This window comes from Bufo bufo, chromosome 4 (genome assembly GCF_905171765.1).
Source record: "Bufo bufo chromosome 4, aBufBuf1.1, whole genome shotgun sequence".
Taxonomy (NCBI): domain Eukaryota; kingdom Metazoa; phylum Chordata; class Amphibia; order Anura; family Bufonidae; genus Bufo; species Bufo bufo.
Window position 1 is genome coordinate 373,878,841 of NC_053392.1, and position 16,786 is coordinate 373,895,626.

At 45.9% G+C, this 16,786-nt stretch overlaps 1 protein-coding gene across 2 annotated transcripts in view; it reads right to left on the reverse strand.

Annotated features, from left to right (window-relative positions):
• The window catches only part of MOXD1 (monooxygenase DBH like 1), a 178,130-nt gene that overhangs the window by 98,728 nt on the left and 62,616 nt on the right, over positions 1-16,786 (reverse strand). The window lies entirely within an intron of this gene.

Here is a 16,786-nt window from a genome sequence, read left to right on the forward strand (position 1 = left end):
AGTTTCTAGAATGGGGTCATTTATGGGGGTTTCTATTATGTAAGCCCCACAAAGTGACTTCAGACCTGAAATGATCCTTAAAAAGTGGGTTTTTGATTTTTTTTTTTATAAAATGACATTTACAAAATGATGTCAACATACAGTAGACATATGGTGAATGTTAAGTAATACATTTTTTATGAGGTATCACTTTCTGTTTTAAAAGCAGAGAAAAAGAAATTTAGAAAAATTAAAGGTGAAATATATTGACTCAAATTTATGACTTTCATGAAGTACAATGTGTCACGAGAAAACAATCTCAGAATCTTGGATAAATAAAAGGGTTCCAAAGCTATTACCACATAAAGTGACACATGTCAGATTTGCAAAATATGGCCTGGGCAGGAGGGCGAAAACTGGCCCGGGGTAGAAGGGGTTAAGAAAAGATCTAGATCCCGAGGCATTTAAAAAGGTACCCAGAGAAGCTGCATGACAACATAAATTAGCTGAATAATGGAAATTAGTTGAACGGATTGTAATAGTAAGGCCTCATGCACACGGACGTTTTTTTTTGCGGTCCGCGAAACGGATTTCCGTTGTTCCGTGATCCGTGACCGTTTTTTCGTCCGTGGGTCTTCCTTGATTTTTGGAGGATCCACAGACATGAAAAAAAAGTCGTTTTGGTGTCCGCCTGGCCGTGCGGAGCCAAACGGATCTGTCCTGACTTAGGCCTCTTTCACACTTGCGTTGTCCGGATCCGGCGTGTACTCCACTTGCCGGAATTACACTCCGGATCCGGAAAAACGCAAGTGTACTGAAAGCATTTGAAGACGGAACCGTCTTCCAAATGCGTTCAGCGTTACTATGGCACCCAGGACGCTATTAAAGTCCTGGTTGCCATAGTAGTAGTGGGGAGCGGGGGAGCGGTATACTTACAGTCCGTGCGGCTCCCCGGGCGCTCCAGAATGACGTCAGAGCGCCCCATGCACATGGATGACGTGATCCATGCGATCACATGATCCATGCGCTTGGGGCGCCCTGACGTCACTCTGGAGCGCCCGGGGAGCCGCACGGACGGTAAGTACACTGCTCCCCTGCTCCCCACTACACTTACCATGGCTGTCAGGACTTTAGCGTCCCGGCAGCCATGGTAACCACTCTGAAAAAGCTAAATGTCGGATGCGGCAATGCGCCGAAACGACGTTTAGCTTAAGGCCGGATCCGGATCAATGCCTTTCAATGGGCATTAATTCCGGATCCGGCCTTGCGGCAAGTGTTCCGGATTTTTGGCCGGAGCAAAAAGCGCAGCATGCTGCGGTATTTTCTCCGGCCAAAAAACGTTCCGTTCCGGAACTGAAGACATCCTGATGCATCCTGAACGGATTTCTCTCCATTCAGAATGCATTAGGATAATCCTGATCAGGATTCTTCCGGCATAGAGCCCCGACGACGGAACTCTATGCCGGAAGACAATAACGCAGGTGTGAAAGAGCCCTTACAATGCAAGTCAATGGGGACAGATCCGTTTGACGTTGACACAATATGGTGCAATTGCAAACGGATCCGTCCCCCATTGACTTTCAATGTAAAGTCAGGAGTCCCTATTATACCATCGGATATCGTGAAACTCAGATCCGACAGTATATTCTAACACAGAGGCGTTCCCATAGTGATGGGGACGCTTCAAGTTAGAATATACTGAGAACTGTGTAATAACTGCCCCCTGCTGCCTGGCAGCACCCGATCTCTTACAGGGGGCTGTGATCCGCACAATGAACCCCTCAGTGTAAACTCAGATCTAAAAAGCTTTTATGCAGACGGATCAGCGGATCCGTCTGTGTGAAAGTAGCCTACGGACACGGATGACGGACGCGGATGACAATCTTTTGTGCATCCATGTTTTTTCACGGACCCATTGACTTGAATGGGTCCGTGAACGGTTGTCCGTCAAAAAAATAGGACAGGTCATATTTTCTTGACGGACAGGAAACATGGATCACGGATGCGGCTGCCAAACGGTGCATTTTCCGAAAACGGAAAAAAAACTGAACCATGGACGCGGATGCACACAACGGTCGTGTGCATGAGGCCTAAAGGACTTCTTCAGTAAGTGTGTTTATGTATTACAATATAAAACACCAGATGTGTTGATTGTTAAGTTCTCCTCTTATTTTTTTGGGCAGTTAAAAATAATTCTCTTTGATTTCACTTCTCTCAATCAACCTTACGCCAATGATTCGTTTTGGTACATAATACACTATTTGCTCCAGTGCCCAGACTAATGTCTCTCCAGTTCCATTTCCCATAAGTGATTTTAGGCACATGAGAGTTCTGAAGAGTTTAGGCCAAAATAGATAACAGTTTCCAAGTTTCTTCAAAATAAAACTCTTTAAAATAAATTCGCCCCACCTTGGAAAATATTGTGTCTTACAATAACAGACTTTTACCTTCTAAAAACATCCTGCATTTAGACATGGAAGATTTGTGAACACTTCGTAATGCTTGATGTTCTGAGTTAAATATCTAATTGAATAAACTTAAAGAGTATTTCCACATACCATGAAAAATGGCCTGAAATACGGTATGTCCCTTATTTTTGTCTAACATACTTTTCTGACATTTCTAAGTTAGGCCTCATGCACACGACCGTTTTTTTTTGCGGTCCGCAAAAACGGGTTCCGTTTTTCCGTGATCCGTGACCGTTTTTTCGTCCGTGGGTCTTCCTTGATTTTTGGAGGATCCACGGACATGAAAAAAAAGTCGTTTTGGTGTCCGCCTGGCCGTGCGGAGCCAAACGGATCCGTCCTGACTTACAATGCAAGTCAATGTGGACGGATCCGTTTGACGTTGACACAATATGGTGCAATTTCAAACGGATCCGTCCCCCATTGACTTTCAATGTAAAGTCAGGAGTTAATATACCATCGGATCTGAGTTTTCTCCAATCCGATGGTATATTTTAACTTGAAGCGTCCCCATCACCATGGGAACGCCTCTATGTTAGAATATACCATCGGATTTGAGTTACATCGTGAAACTCAGATCTGACAGTATATTCTAACACAGAGGCGTTCCCATAGTGATGGGGACGCTTCTAGTTCGAATATACTACGAACTGTGTACATGACTGCCCCCTGCTGCCTGGCAGCACCCGATCTTTTACAGGGGGCTGTGATCAAAACAATTAACCCTTCAGGTGCCGCACCTGAAGAGGTTAATTGTGCGTATCATAGCCCCCTGTAAGAGATCAGGGGCTGCCAGGCAGCAGGGGGCAGACCCCCCTCCCTCCCCAGTTTGAATATCATTGGTGGCCAGTGTGCGGCCCCCCCGGCCCCCCTCTATTGTAATATCATTGGTGGCCAGTGTGCGGCCTCCCCCGGCCCCCCCTCCCTCCCTCTATTGTAATATCATTGGTGGCCAGTGTGCGGCCCCCCTCTATTGTAATATCATTGGTGGCCAGTGTGCGGCCTCCATCGGCCCCCCCCCTCCCTCTATTGTAATATCGTTGGTGGCCAGTGTGCGGCCTCCGTCGCCCCCCCCTCTATTGTAATATCATTGGTGGCCAGTGTGCGGCCTCCGTCGCACCCCCCCCCCCTCTATTGTATTCATATAATTGGTGGCCAGTGTGCGCCCCCCCCGGCCCCCCCTCTATTGTGTTAATATCATTTGTGGCCAGTTGTGGCCACGGATCACAGACGCGGATGCCAATCTAGTGTGCATCCGTGTTCTTTCACGGACCCATTGACTTGAATGGGTCCGTGAACCGTTGTCCGTCCAAAAAATAGGACAGGTCATATTTTTTTGACGGACAGGAAACACGGATCATGGATGCGGCTGCCAAACTGTGCATTTTCCGATCTTTCCACGGACCCATTGAAACTCAATTGGTCGTGAAAAAAATGGAAAACGGCACAACGGTCGTGTGCATGAGGCCTTATGCTGAGTATTTTGTGCCCCAATACAGTAATACTGGCCCCGGCTAATTGTGTAAGCCCTGTCTTTTGTCAGTTTGGTTCCATTTAGTTTTTTTCCAGGACTAGGTTAAGTTCCCAGTCCTCTGGGACTGTCTAAGGATGCACCTGTGTCTCATCATAAATTAGGCGCATCCTCCAGCAGCCCAGGGGATATCATGACCAGTGCAGAAATTGCCGGTCTTGATAAATCTCCCCCACAGTATTCTAATACACAGAGATTAATTTTCTTGTTCTTTGTATTTTCTTCCCCTGGGGGCCACACATCAGGCACATGAATTCTGTTGCAACCCCCTCGTGTCCAGTTGGGCATCAGCACTGAGCTCTGAGTATTGTACCATATGTGAAAATTACTAATTGGCTCAGAGCCTTACAACATTGTGTCTTAAGGAAGGAAAATGAAATCCTACTGATATTGCATGTAGTGTATGTTTCTGCTCTGATGATGTTAATTGCACATGCATTTATTAATACTATGTTTGGTGTACACGTTAATTGATCAATTTGTTACAAGGGTCTAGTAAGTAATCACTAGAGATGAGTGAGGTTTTAGAAAATTCGGCTGCTTTGCCAAATTGTACAAAAAAAATTGTTTTGGGTGCTTCGCCGAATTTTACGAGGCATCTGAGTGTAAAAACAGTGTAAAATTAACATAAAAAACTTAAATAATAAAATAAAATTTACGGCCTCCATTTGCTAGCGATGGGTGAGGCCGCCACCATCTTGCTTGAAGATCTGGCGCAAAATCTTGCACAGCCCAAGATTACATCATACGTCACCACGCATGGGATTTCAGCCGAGATCTTCAATCAAGATGGCTGCGACCAGCCCCTCGCTACCAAATGGAGGAGGTAAGCATGATTTAAAAAAAAAACATTTTTTACACTATTTCAGGTTAAAACGATTCGCTACCTCGAATCACGAGGAGATTCAGCTTCGCGGCAAATCAAAATTAGCTTGAAATTCGGATTGAATTATATTTTGGTAGATTCGATTAGTTCATCTCTATTAATCACTACCCCCCCCAAAAAAAACAACACACCCGTCTAAGGCTGGTTTCACACTTGCTTTGTCCGGATCCGGCGTGAACTCCATTTGCCGGAATTACACGCCGGATCCGGAAAAACGCAAGTGAACTGAAAGCATTTGAAGACGGATCCGTCTTCAAAATGCGTTCAGTGTTACTATGGCAGCCAGGACGCTATTAAAGTCCTGGCTGCCATAGTAGTAGTGGGGAGCGGGGGAGCAGTATACTTACAGTCCGTGCGGCTCCCGGGGCGCTCCAGAATGACGTCAGGGCGCCCCATGCGCATGGATGACGTGATCCATGCGACACGTCATCCATGAGCGTCGGGCGCCCTGACGTCACTCTGGAGCGCCCCGGGAGCCGCACGGACGGTAAGTATACTGCTCCCCACTACACTTTACCATGGCTGCCAGGACTTTAGCGTCTTGGCAGCCATGGTAACCATTCAGAAAAAGCTAAACATCGGATCCGGTAATGCGCCGAAACGACGTTTAGCTCAAGGCCGGATCCGGATTAATGCCTTTCAATGGGCATTAATTCCGGATCCGGCCTTGCGGCAAGCGTTCAGGATTTTTGCCCGGAGCAAAAAGCGCAGCATGCTGCGGTATTTTCTCCGGCCAAAAAACGTTCCGGTCCTGAACTGAAGACATCCTGATGCATCCTGAACGGATTTCTCTCCATTCAGAATGCATTAGGATAAAACTGATCAGGATTCTTCCGGCATAGAGCCCCGACGACGGAACTCTATGCCGGAAGAAAAGAACGCAAGTGTGAAAGAGCCCTAAGCCCAAGGACCTTGACTATTTACTATTATTAAAGAGACACTGAATTCTGTACTGTGCAAGAATTTAAGAAGAATCGCTATCTAAGTTGAATCTAAGAAGAAAGATGATACATAAGCAAGTCTATATCTACATCAATGAGCAGAAAATTGTCCTGACCTGGATCTGTGTAAAATAATGTAAAATAAGCATTTCATGTATGAAAAGCTGCCTACAATAAGTGGAACCATAAATTCAACACTGCTGGGACTGATAGTATGGTAAATTATTCTGATTTATAATGATTTTGGATATATAATAAACAGCTGTACTATGCATTGACTTTGGTTCCATTTTTCGGATATTGCATTGTCTTTAAGGTTTAGAAACCATTCCTTATGACCAGACATCCTGGAGACTGAAAATAGTTGTTTATAGCAGTATATCACTGCATCTATAATAAACCATAAACAAAGTATCGCTGAGACATATCACATTATTTCACTAGGTTCGTAGATATGTACTTACACATAATCTTTTCTACTGCCTTGGATATGATGCAATTAGCTCATAATAAATGAGCCAGTCAATGAGATATAAAGCATGCATTATTTTCTGTCAGTTAATGACCTTTATTAGGTGCTAAAGGTCAAATACTGTCTCTTGTGCACAGTACCAATAATGCTCTGAGACTGTGGCCTATTTGTCTTGTTCAATACTGATACATTCTTTTCTAATATCCAGTGTCTTCCTAGGATACAACATATTTCCTGTTATACCATAGTCAGACGTCGACAAAACATTTATTATATATTACAGTTAAGAAAAAAATAAAAAGTTCAACTCATGTTGTAAGATCCGTGTATGTGGTCCTGATCTTCATCATATGACCATATATAACCATCTCACACATGCTTGTTATATATGGCCGTGACCGTGGTTTTCTATATCTCTTATAGATATCTCTTATATATATAAAAATTAGTTTCTGTCTGTCTGTCTTATATGCGCGACCAAACAACTGGACCGATCTTCACCAAATTTGGCACACAGGTACATCAGGTGTCCGGGAAGGTTTTAGACCGGGTCTCAGCTCTCTAGGACTTACTGTTCCTGAGATATTCCCAACATATGACCTGCATTAGCCAATAGAAGCCTGCAAGCCTTTCACTTAAATCCGAACTGCCATTTACATGGTCACATGTCCCTTATTAGCCAATAGAAGCTCACAGGTCCTACTTGAGGTTTCCATAACAACTGATCACAGGTTTTCGCAGGTCCTTAAATATTCAGTCATATGAGGTGTGTCAGTCAATATAAGTTCATATTTAATTTATCCAGGTTTTAGTAACAACACAGCCATAAATAGACTGTACACACGGTCACATGTCCCTTATCAACCAATAGGTCACAGTTAAAGGGGCAGTCACAGTCCAAGGGGTGGTCACTGTTAAAGGGGTGGGTACTGTGGAGGTCACTTTTAAAGGTGGGGGCACTCTGGAGGTCACTGTTAAAGGGGCGAGCACTGTGGAAGTCCCTTTTAAAGGGACAGGCAATGTGGAGGTCACTGTTAAAGGGGCAGGCACTGTGGAGGTCACTGTTAAAGGGGCAGGCAGTGCGGAGGTCACTGTTAAAGGGGCGGGCACTGTGGAAGTCACTGTTAAAGGGGTGGTCAATGTAAAAGGGGCGGGCACTGTGGAGGTCACTGTTAAAGGGGCGGGCACTGTGGAAGTCACTGTGAAAGAGGCGGGCACTGTAAAGGTCACTGTTAAAGGGGCAGCCACTATAAAGGTCACTGTTAAAGGGGTGGGTACTGTGGAGGTCATTTTTAAAGGGGCGGGCACTGTGAAGGTCACTGTTAAAGGGGCAGCCACTATAAAGGTCACTGTTAAAGGGGTGGGTACTGTGGATGTCACCTTTAAAGGGGCGGGCAATGTAAAGGTCACTGTTAAAGGGGTAGCCACTATGAAGGTCAATGTTAAAAAGGTGGTCAATGTTAAAGGGGCAGGTACTGTGGATGTCACTGTTAAAGGGACGGGCATTGTGGAGGTCCCTGTTAAAGGGGTGGTCACAATTAAAAGGACGGGCACTGTGGAGGTCACTGCTAAAGGGGCAGGCAGTGCAGGGGGTCACTGTTAAAGGGGCGGGCACTGTGGAGGTCAGTGTTATAAGGGAGGGCACTGTAGAGGTCTCTGATAAAGGGGCGGGCACTGTGGAAGTCATTGTTAAAGGGGCGGGCACTATGAAGGTCACTGTTAAAGTGGCGGGCACTGTTGAGGTCACTGTTAAAGGGGAAGGCAGTGCAGAGGTCACTGTTAAAGGGGCGGGTACCGTGGAGATCACTGTTAAATGGGCAAGGTCATTGTTAAAGGGGTGGTCAATGTTAAAGAATAGGACACTGACGTTACAATTTAATAAATTGCAAGAGGCTGTTATAAAGAATAGGACACTGTGGATGTCACTGTTAAAGGGGTGGTCACTTTTAAAGGGGCGGGCATTGTGGAGGTCACTGATAAAGAGGTGGACACTGTGGAGGTCACTGTTAAAGGTGCAGGCACTGTGCAGGTCACTGTTAAACATGCGGTCACTGTTAAAGCGTCGGGCACTGTGGAGGTCACTGTTAAAAGGGTGGGCACTGTGGAGGTCAATGTTAAAGGGGCGGCCACTGTGGAGGTCAATGTTAAAGGGGTGGCCACTGTGGAGGTCACTGTTAAAGGGGCGGGCACTGCAGAGGTTAATAATCAAGGGGCGGGTACTGTAGAGGTCACTGTTATGGGGGAAACTGTTGATATATTTTTACAACACACGGAAACATAAAATTAAATACATGAAATATACCCGTGCGAAGCCGGGTTCTTCTGCTAGTCTCTTATATATATAAAAATGAGTTTCTGTCTGTCTAAACATCTGTCTTGAAGTTCTTTATGCGCGACCAAACGACTGGACCGATCTTCACCAAATTTGGCACACAGGTACATCAGGTGTCCGAGAATGTTTTAGACCGGGTCTCAGCTCTGTAGGACATACCATTCCTGAGATATTCCTAAAAAATGACCTGCATTAGCCAATAGAAGCCAGCAAGCCTTTCACTTAAATCCAAACTGCCATTTACACGGTCACATGTCCCTTATTAGCCAATAGAAGCTCGCAGCTCCTACTCCAGGTTGCCATAACAACTGATCACAGGTTTTAGCAGTTCGCAGGTCCTTAAATATTCAGTCATATGACGTATGACGGCACAACTACACTGCTACATGCATGGGGGTCAGGGGCCACTATTAAACGGTCGGGCGCTGTGGAGTTCACTGTTAAAGGGGCGGGCACTGTGCAGGTCACTGTTAAAGGGGTGGGTACTGTGGAGGCCACTATTATAGGGGAAGGCAGTGTACAGATCACTGTTAAAGGGGCAGGCACTGTGGAGGTCATTGTTAAAGGGGTGGGTACTGTAGAGATCACTGTTATGGGGGAAACTGCTGATATCTTTTTACGACACAGGGAAACATAAAATGAAATAGATGAAATATACTCTTGCAAAGCCGGGTCCTTCTGCTTGTCTCTTATATATATAAAAATGAGTTTCTGTCTGTCTGCCTGTTCTTTATGCGTGACCAAACGACTGGACTGATCATCACCAAATTTGGCACACAGGTACACCAGGTGTCCGGGAAGGTTTTAGACCGGGTCTCAGCTCTCTAGGACGTACTGTTCCTAAAATTAGAGATGGCCTTGCGGTTCGCCCGACGGTCGTTCGCGGCGAACTTTGCTCATTCGTGGTCCGCCGAACATGTGAACCTATGGCGATCTCCGCCGGCACCATATTCTTTTACATTGTGAAAAACTTTGACCCATGACACATCCATCGGGTGGTACAGAACAGCCAATTGAGATGTTTCATCACATCGACATACCCCCTTTCTTATAAATAAACCCAATCTGGCAGCCATTTTATATTCAGTCTTTTGCCTGTTTAGGGAGAGGTTGCTGTGTTGAGCAGGGACAGACTGTTAGGGACACCAAACGCTAGCTAATAGGGGTACAAAAGTCCTTTTAAGGACTGGTATAGGTGTGCTATCGATCAGTTTGACTTACTGAGGGGTGTAATATACTTATAATATATTTTCTAACATAGAAAATATATTATAGTGCATTTGTATTGTGCAGCAGTTGTGTGCGGTTCTGCTGCAATAATGCAGTTACACAGAGTGCCAAACGCTATTGGAAAAAATAATTTCTACTGGTGTGATATACCAGTTCAAAAAAACGGATCGAAGCAGGGGTGTGATATACCAATAATATACTTTCTATATAGTGCATTTGGGTAGTGCAGCATTTGTTTATTAATAATAATAATAATAATAATAATAATAAAAATCTATTTATATAGCTCCACCATATTCCGCAGCGCTTTACAAATTCATAGGGTTCATGTACGAAACAAAACTAACTGACTAATATGCAACTGAAACACTAGGAGTCAGGGCCTTGCTCGCAAGAGCTTACAATCTATAAGGAATTGGGGGTGACACATAAGGTAGTTGATTGTGATAAGTAGGATTTGAGCCATTATTGAACTGACAGGAGTGGTGACGGACGATCTGCTTCGGGTTTGGGACTACTAGAGTATCGAGTTCAGGCCAGAGGAGTTGGTGGGGGAGAGGTTTAGTCGGGGAATAGTCAGTTTAGGTAGCTTGATAAGCCTGCCTGAAAATATGTGTTTTTAAGGCACGTTTGAAGGTGGAGAAGTTGTGAATTGAACTAGTATTCCGGGGCAGAGTATTCCAGAGATTAGGTGAAGCTCGAGAAAAGTCTTGAAGACAGGAGTGAGAGGTACGAATTATGGAGGTTATTAATCTTAGGTCACTAACAGAAGAAAGAGCACGAGTAGGGTGGTAGATGGAGATGAGGGAGGAGATGTATGGAGGTGCAGCACTGTGGAGAGCTTTGTGGGTGAGGGTGAGAAGTTTGAACTGTATTCTGTGTTGAATGGACAACCAGTGAAGTGACTGGTACAGACTAGTAGCATCAGTGTAGTGGATGAATGGATAGATGAGCCTGCCTACAGCATTTAGGACAGACTGAAGGGGGGAGAGTTTAGTGAGAGGGACACCGATTAGTAATGCGTTGCAGTAGTCAAGACGAAAATGAATCAAGGCAACAAGAGTTTTTGCTGTTTCCACCATAAGAAAAGGGCAGATTCTGGCGATATGCTTGAGGTTCAGACAACAAGAGCCTGTGAGTGATTGAATATGGGAAACAAAGGAAAGATCAGAATCAAATGTGGCCCCAAGACAGCGGGCATGTAGCACAGGAGTTATGATAGTGCTGCAGACCAAAATTGAAATATCAAGTTTAAGTAAGTTAGTAGATGGGGGAAAGACAAGAAGTTCAGTTTTTGAGAGGTTCAGTTTTAGATACAGAGAGGACATGATATTATAGACAGCTGGCAGACAAGTACTGGTGTTTTTGAGTAAAGCAGGAGTGAAGTCAGGGGATGAAGTGTATTGTTGGGTGTCATCAGCAAAGAGACGGTATCGAAAGCCAAATCTACTGATAGTCTGTCCGATGGGGGCTGTATAGAGGGAGAAGAGTAGAGGAATTAGTACTGAGCCATGAGGAACGCCGACATTAAGAGGAAAAGAAGAAGAGCCAGCGAATGATACACTAAAGGAGCGACCAGAGAGATAGGAAGAGAACCAAGATAGAGGAGTGTCCTTAAGGCCAATTGAGTGGAGCATGGTGAGGAGAAGTTTATGGTCTACGGTATCAAATGCTGTAGAGAGATCCAGCAGAATCAATAGCGAATAGTCACCATTTCTTTTTGCTTTTAGGAGATCGTTAGACATTTTAGTAAGGGCAGTTTCTGTAGAGTGAAGAGGGCGAAAGGCAGATTGTAAGGGGTCAAGAAGAGAGTTTGCAGAAAGATAACTTATTAAGCGAGAGTAGACAAGATGTTCAAGGAGTTTAGAGATGAAGGGGAGGTTAGAAACAGGTTTGTAGTTAGCAGCACAGGTCGGGTCAAGAGATGGTTTCTGTAATAGTGGGGTGATAATAGAATGTTTAAAAGAGGAGGGAAAGATACCAGAAGAGAGAGAGATGTTAAAAATTGTAATTAGGTAAGTGATGACAGCCGGGGAGAGGGACTGGAGGAGGTGTGATGGAATAGGATCACTGCTACAGGTTGTGGGTCGAGAAGAAGAGAGAAGCCTGGAGACTTCTTCCTCTGTTATAGGGTCAAAAGAGGAGAGAGAGCATGTGGAGGAGTTGGAGGGTGGAGTATTGAAATTATTTGGGGACTGGGAGATTATTTCCTATCGGATACTGCCAAACTTGTCTCTGAAGTAAATGGCCATGCCATCAGCGCAGGGGTCAGTGACAGGTTCTTGAACTTTAGGGCTTAGAAGGGAATGAAAACTGTCAAAGAGTTGTTTTGCGTTATTTGAGAGTAAGGAGATGAGAGAGGTGAGGTACTTTTGTTTGGCAATTTTGCTGCGTTAGTTAAGCTGCAGATGGTGACAAACGCTATTGGAACAAATAATTTCTACTGGTGTGATATACCAGTTGCTCCGCAAAAAAAATGATTGAGGCAGGGGTGTGATATACCTTCTTTTACAAATACTGCTCTTATATAGGGACTTTTGTAACAGGGACATTTGACAGGCAGAGGAAGAGGCAGGCCATTCCGCAGGGGTGGTAGGGGTCGGGCAGGTGCATCAGGCCGGAGCCTAAGTGGGAAGTTGCAGAAGGTGTGTGCGATTACATCAAAGGACGCACCAGACTTGGTTGAGTGGCTCACTCAGCCATCTGCTTCTTTCACCCTCCTCATCCTCTCTATCTGCACCCTCTTCACTCTCTGCTGTGTGCACCCTCAAAGACACCACCACCATATCCCCTCCGATCGAGTCAGAGGAATTATTTTCCCATCCATTCCAAGACCTTACCGATGCTCAGCCATTCTTGGCATCAGATCAGGAAGAGGAGGTATCAACGGTGGCCACCCAGCCATCTGACGACAGTACCCAGATCAGCCCAAGGAGGGTGGTTCCCGCTGTTGCTGCCTACTCCGAGATCTCTAATGTCAGTCGTGGTGAAGGCGGCGATGATGACATGTTGATGGACGTCACGTGGGTGCCGACAGAAGAGGAAGAGGAGGGGAGTTCAGAGGGAGAGATGGAGCAGTAGATAGGGAGAAAAAGGAGGAGAAGCAGGCAGAACTTACAGTGCACAGGAGGCAAAAAGCAGACTGCTAATGTATCTGGAACAAGCCATCCACCATGCACAGTCACATCTGGCGCTCCCAGGACGCCGACACATGACTCCGCAGTGTGGAGTTTTTTTAACATGTCTGCTGCTGACAATAGAGTTGCCATCTGCTGCCTATGCTGTCAATGCATAAGTCACGGTAAGCCCAACACTCACCTAGGGATGACCACCTTAAGAAGGCACCTGGCCTCTCATCACCGAGCCCAGTGGAAGCAACACCTTCAGAACCCACAAAGCCACACTCCCGGCGCTCCACGTTCTGCCTCTTCTCCTTCTCCCCTCTCCTCCCATTTGTCCTCCACTCCACCTTCCACCGTGCCGTCGTCGCGTTTATCTGGCAAAAGGCCATGGCCCAAATGTTCGAGCGTAAAAAGATGATGACGCTGGATAATCCTCTTGCGAAACGGCTGACCGCGGGCTTGTCGGAACTGATAGCCCGCCAACTACTTCCATATAAACTGGTGGACTCGGAGGCCTTTAGAACATTTGTGGCCATTGGCACACCGCAATGGAAGGTCCCCGGAAGGAAATATTTCTCACAGAAGGGCATCCCGCAGCTCTATGGCCACGTTCAGCGGCAAGTGAATGCATCTCTGGCACACAGTGTCGGTGCCAAGATACATCTGACCACAGAAAAATGGTCTAGCAAACATGGGCAGGGAAGGTACATAACTTTTACTGTTAACTAAGTGAACCTTCTGACAGCCATCAAGCATGCAACCCGTGGCACCCGTGTGGATTTGGTGTTACCCCCACGGATTGCATGCAGGCCTGTCTTATCCTCCATCCTCCGTCCCCTCCGCGGCTGACTCCTCCTTTTCCACTGCTACTGCCTCTTCCGCTGCGCCCCCTAATAACCTATTCGACGTGCCAGGTGAGACGTTGCCCTGCTGTGCTGCGGCTGTTGTGCCTGGAAGCCAAGAGCCACACTGGTCCTGCACTCCTTTCAGCTTTGCGGTCACAGGCCGATCAGTGGCTAGCCCCGCTCAATTTGACAGTTGGTAAAGTGGTGTGTGACAATGGTACCAATCTGCTGAGCGTGCTGAAACAGGGCAAAATGACACACGGGGCACACGTCCTGAACTTAGTCATGTAGCGATTTGTTGCCAGATACCCCAGGTCCAGATTGTCTTGCGGCAGGCCAGGAAAATCTCTGGTCATTTTAGAAGATCTTACACGGCCATGACTTGCCTTGCTGACATTCAGCGGCGACACCACCTACCCATCAGACGTCTGATTTGTGACTGCCTGACGCGCTGGAACTCCACCTTGTATATGCTTGATAGGCTGTTCCACCAGAAATGTGCAGTTATTGACTACCTCTACGAACTTCTGCAGCCATTTGATGATATCACCAAACTGATCAGTCGCAGTCAGTGAGCCATCACTGACATTGTACCTTACGCTTGTAGTGTGCATTGCGTTGTGTCATTGATCAAGTCGTCGAGGAGCAGGAGCAGGAAGATGAGTAAGTCGCAATGCTGGATGAATTCCCAGGGGGAGCTACACCATCGGAGACAAGTCAACAGGAATCTGAAGAGGAGTGAGAGGAGGATGGTGCCGGGTCGGAGAAGGAGCAAGAATAGCATGCTTTAAACTTTTCATGGATCCCTGGTGTTGTCCGTGGCTGGGGGAGGAGACCGAGGACGACATTCTCCCGGACGATGAGCAGGAGCCAAGCCACTCCACCGCTTCCAGTTTAGTGCAAATATGCCTTAATGCTCCAGTGTTTGAAGAGTGACCCCCTTATAAAAAGCATAAAGGGCAAGGACCAGTACTGGGTGGCAATGTACTTAGACCCCCGGTACACACACAAAATGGCGGACATGTTACCAGCATCACAGATTGCTGTCAGAATGCAGCACTTCCAAGCCTTGCTTCGAGAAATGCTGCATTCTGCTTTTCCAGGTGCTGGCAGAGGAATTTCCCCTCACAGTGAAACAGTTGCGGGTACCAATCTAACAGCGCATGCAAGAAGAGGGCGGTTTGAAGATGTGTTGTTCACTTCGGTTATGAGATCATTCTTGCAGCCAACCCATCGACAGCTGCCCTCCGGATCAAGCCTCAGGGAACGCCTAGACCGACAGGTGTCCGACTACATTGGGTTAACGGCCGATGTGGATGTTCTGAGAAGCAAGGAAACCCTGGACTACTGAGTGTGCAGGCTTGACCTGTGGCCAGAGCTGGCACAATTTGCCAAGGAACTCTTGGCTTGCCCCTCGCCCAGTGTCCTGTCCGAAAGGACGCTCAGCGCAGCAGGGGGGGATCTTGACTGATAAACGCATTCGCCTAGCTCACGACAGTGTGGACTACCTCATATATATAAAATGAATGAGGCATGGATCTCGGAGGAATTCAACACATGTGTCGACCACGTTTAATTGAATTTCCTCATGACATCACACAAATATCCTCCACCACCCAGAACAAATAATGGTCCCTGTCTTAGGTAAATATATTGGCATAAAAGGCCTTTTCTGTCCGATGAATGCCTAATGTTTTGGGCCTCGGAGGAATACAACACCTGTTACAACCATGTGTTTCAACTATTATCATTAGGGTATTTTTCAAGAGGGGGGATTTCGTTAGCCATGTTTTTAATCCAATTTATATCTTTAGTTCTTTTAAACATATGTATTTGAACTGTATTTGTACTGGCCTTCAGTAAAATTGTTATCCATTGACCGTCTAATAGACCTCCAGCCACATACTTACTTGTTATTTTATGTACAGTGAATGCACAATTTTTGGGGTCTGTAGTCCACTGACCTGCTGTAAAATTGATATCGAATGACCGTGTAATCTACCTCAAGCCACATACTTACTTGTTGTTTTCTGTACGCTGAATGCATAATTTTTGGGGACTGTAGTCCACTGGCCTGCTGGAAAATTGATATCCAATGATCGTGTAATCTACCTCCAGCCACATACTTACTTGTTCTTTTCTGTACGGTGAATGAATAATTGTTGCGGCCTCGGAGGAATTCAACACCAGTGATGACCACGTGTTATTGAATTTCAACTATTATCATTAGGGGTTTTTGCAAGAGGGGGGATTTCGTTAGCCATGTTTTTAATCCAATTTTATATTTTTAGTTATTTTAACCCCTTGGGGACTTAGGACGCACCGGTATGCCATGTTTGCCGAGTCCTTAAGGACCCAGGAAGTACCGGTACGTCCTAACTTTAAAACGACATTGCTGCGCGGCAGGGGTTAATCGGAACAGGACGTCTGCTGAAATCATTCAGCAGGCATCCTGTCACAATTCAGACCTGCGGTTTGCGGTTTTACCTTATCCGGCGGGCGGCGGTGCCATCGGGTCCCCACGCGGCTGTAGGGGGGACCCGATGGCATGGAAGGCAGCGTGATGCCTTCCTGAGGCATCGCGCTGCCTTCCGGTGACGAGCCTGTGATATCCAGCCCCCTGGATCTCACAGGCCAGAAGCTGTATGAGTAATACAAACAGTATTACTCATACAGCCAATGCATTCCAATACAGAAGTATTGGAATGCATTGTACAGGGGATTAGACCCCCAAAAGTTCAAGTCCCAAAGTGGGACAAAAAATAAAGTTAAAAAAAATGTTGAAAAAATAAAGTTTTCCCCCCAAAAAATGTAAAGTTTCAAGTAAAAATAAACAAAAACTTCATTTTCCCCAAATTAAGATAAAAAAAATTGGTAAAAAATAGGGGGAAAAGTATACGAATTAGGTATCACCGTGTCCGTATCGACCGGCTCTATAAACATATCATATGAACTAACCCCTCAGATGAACACCGTAAAAAAT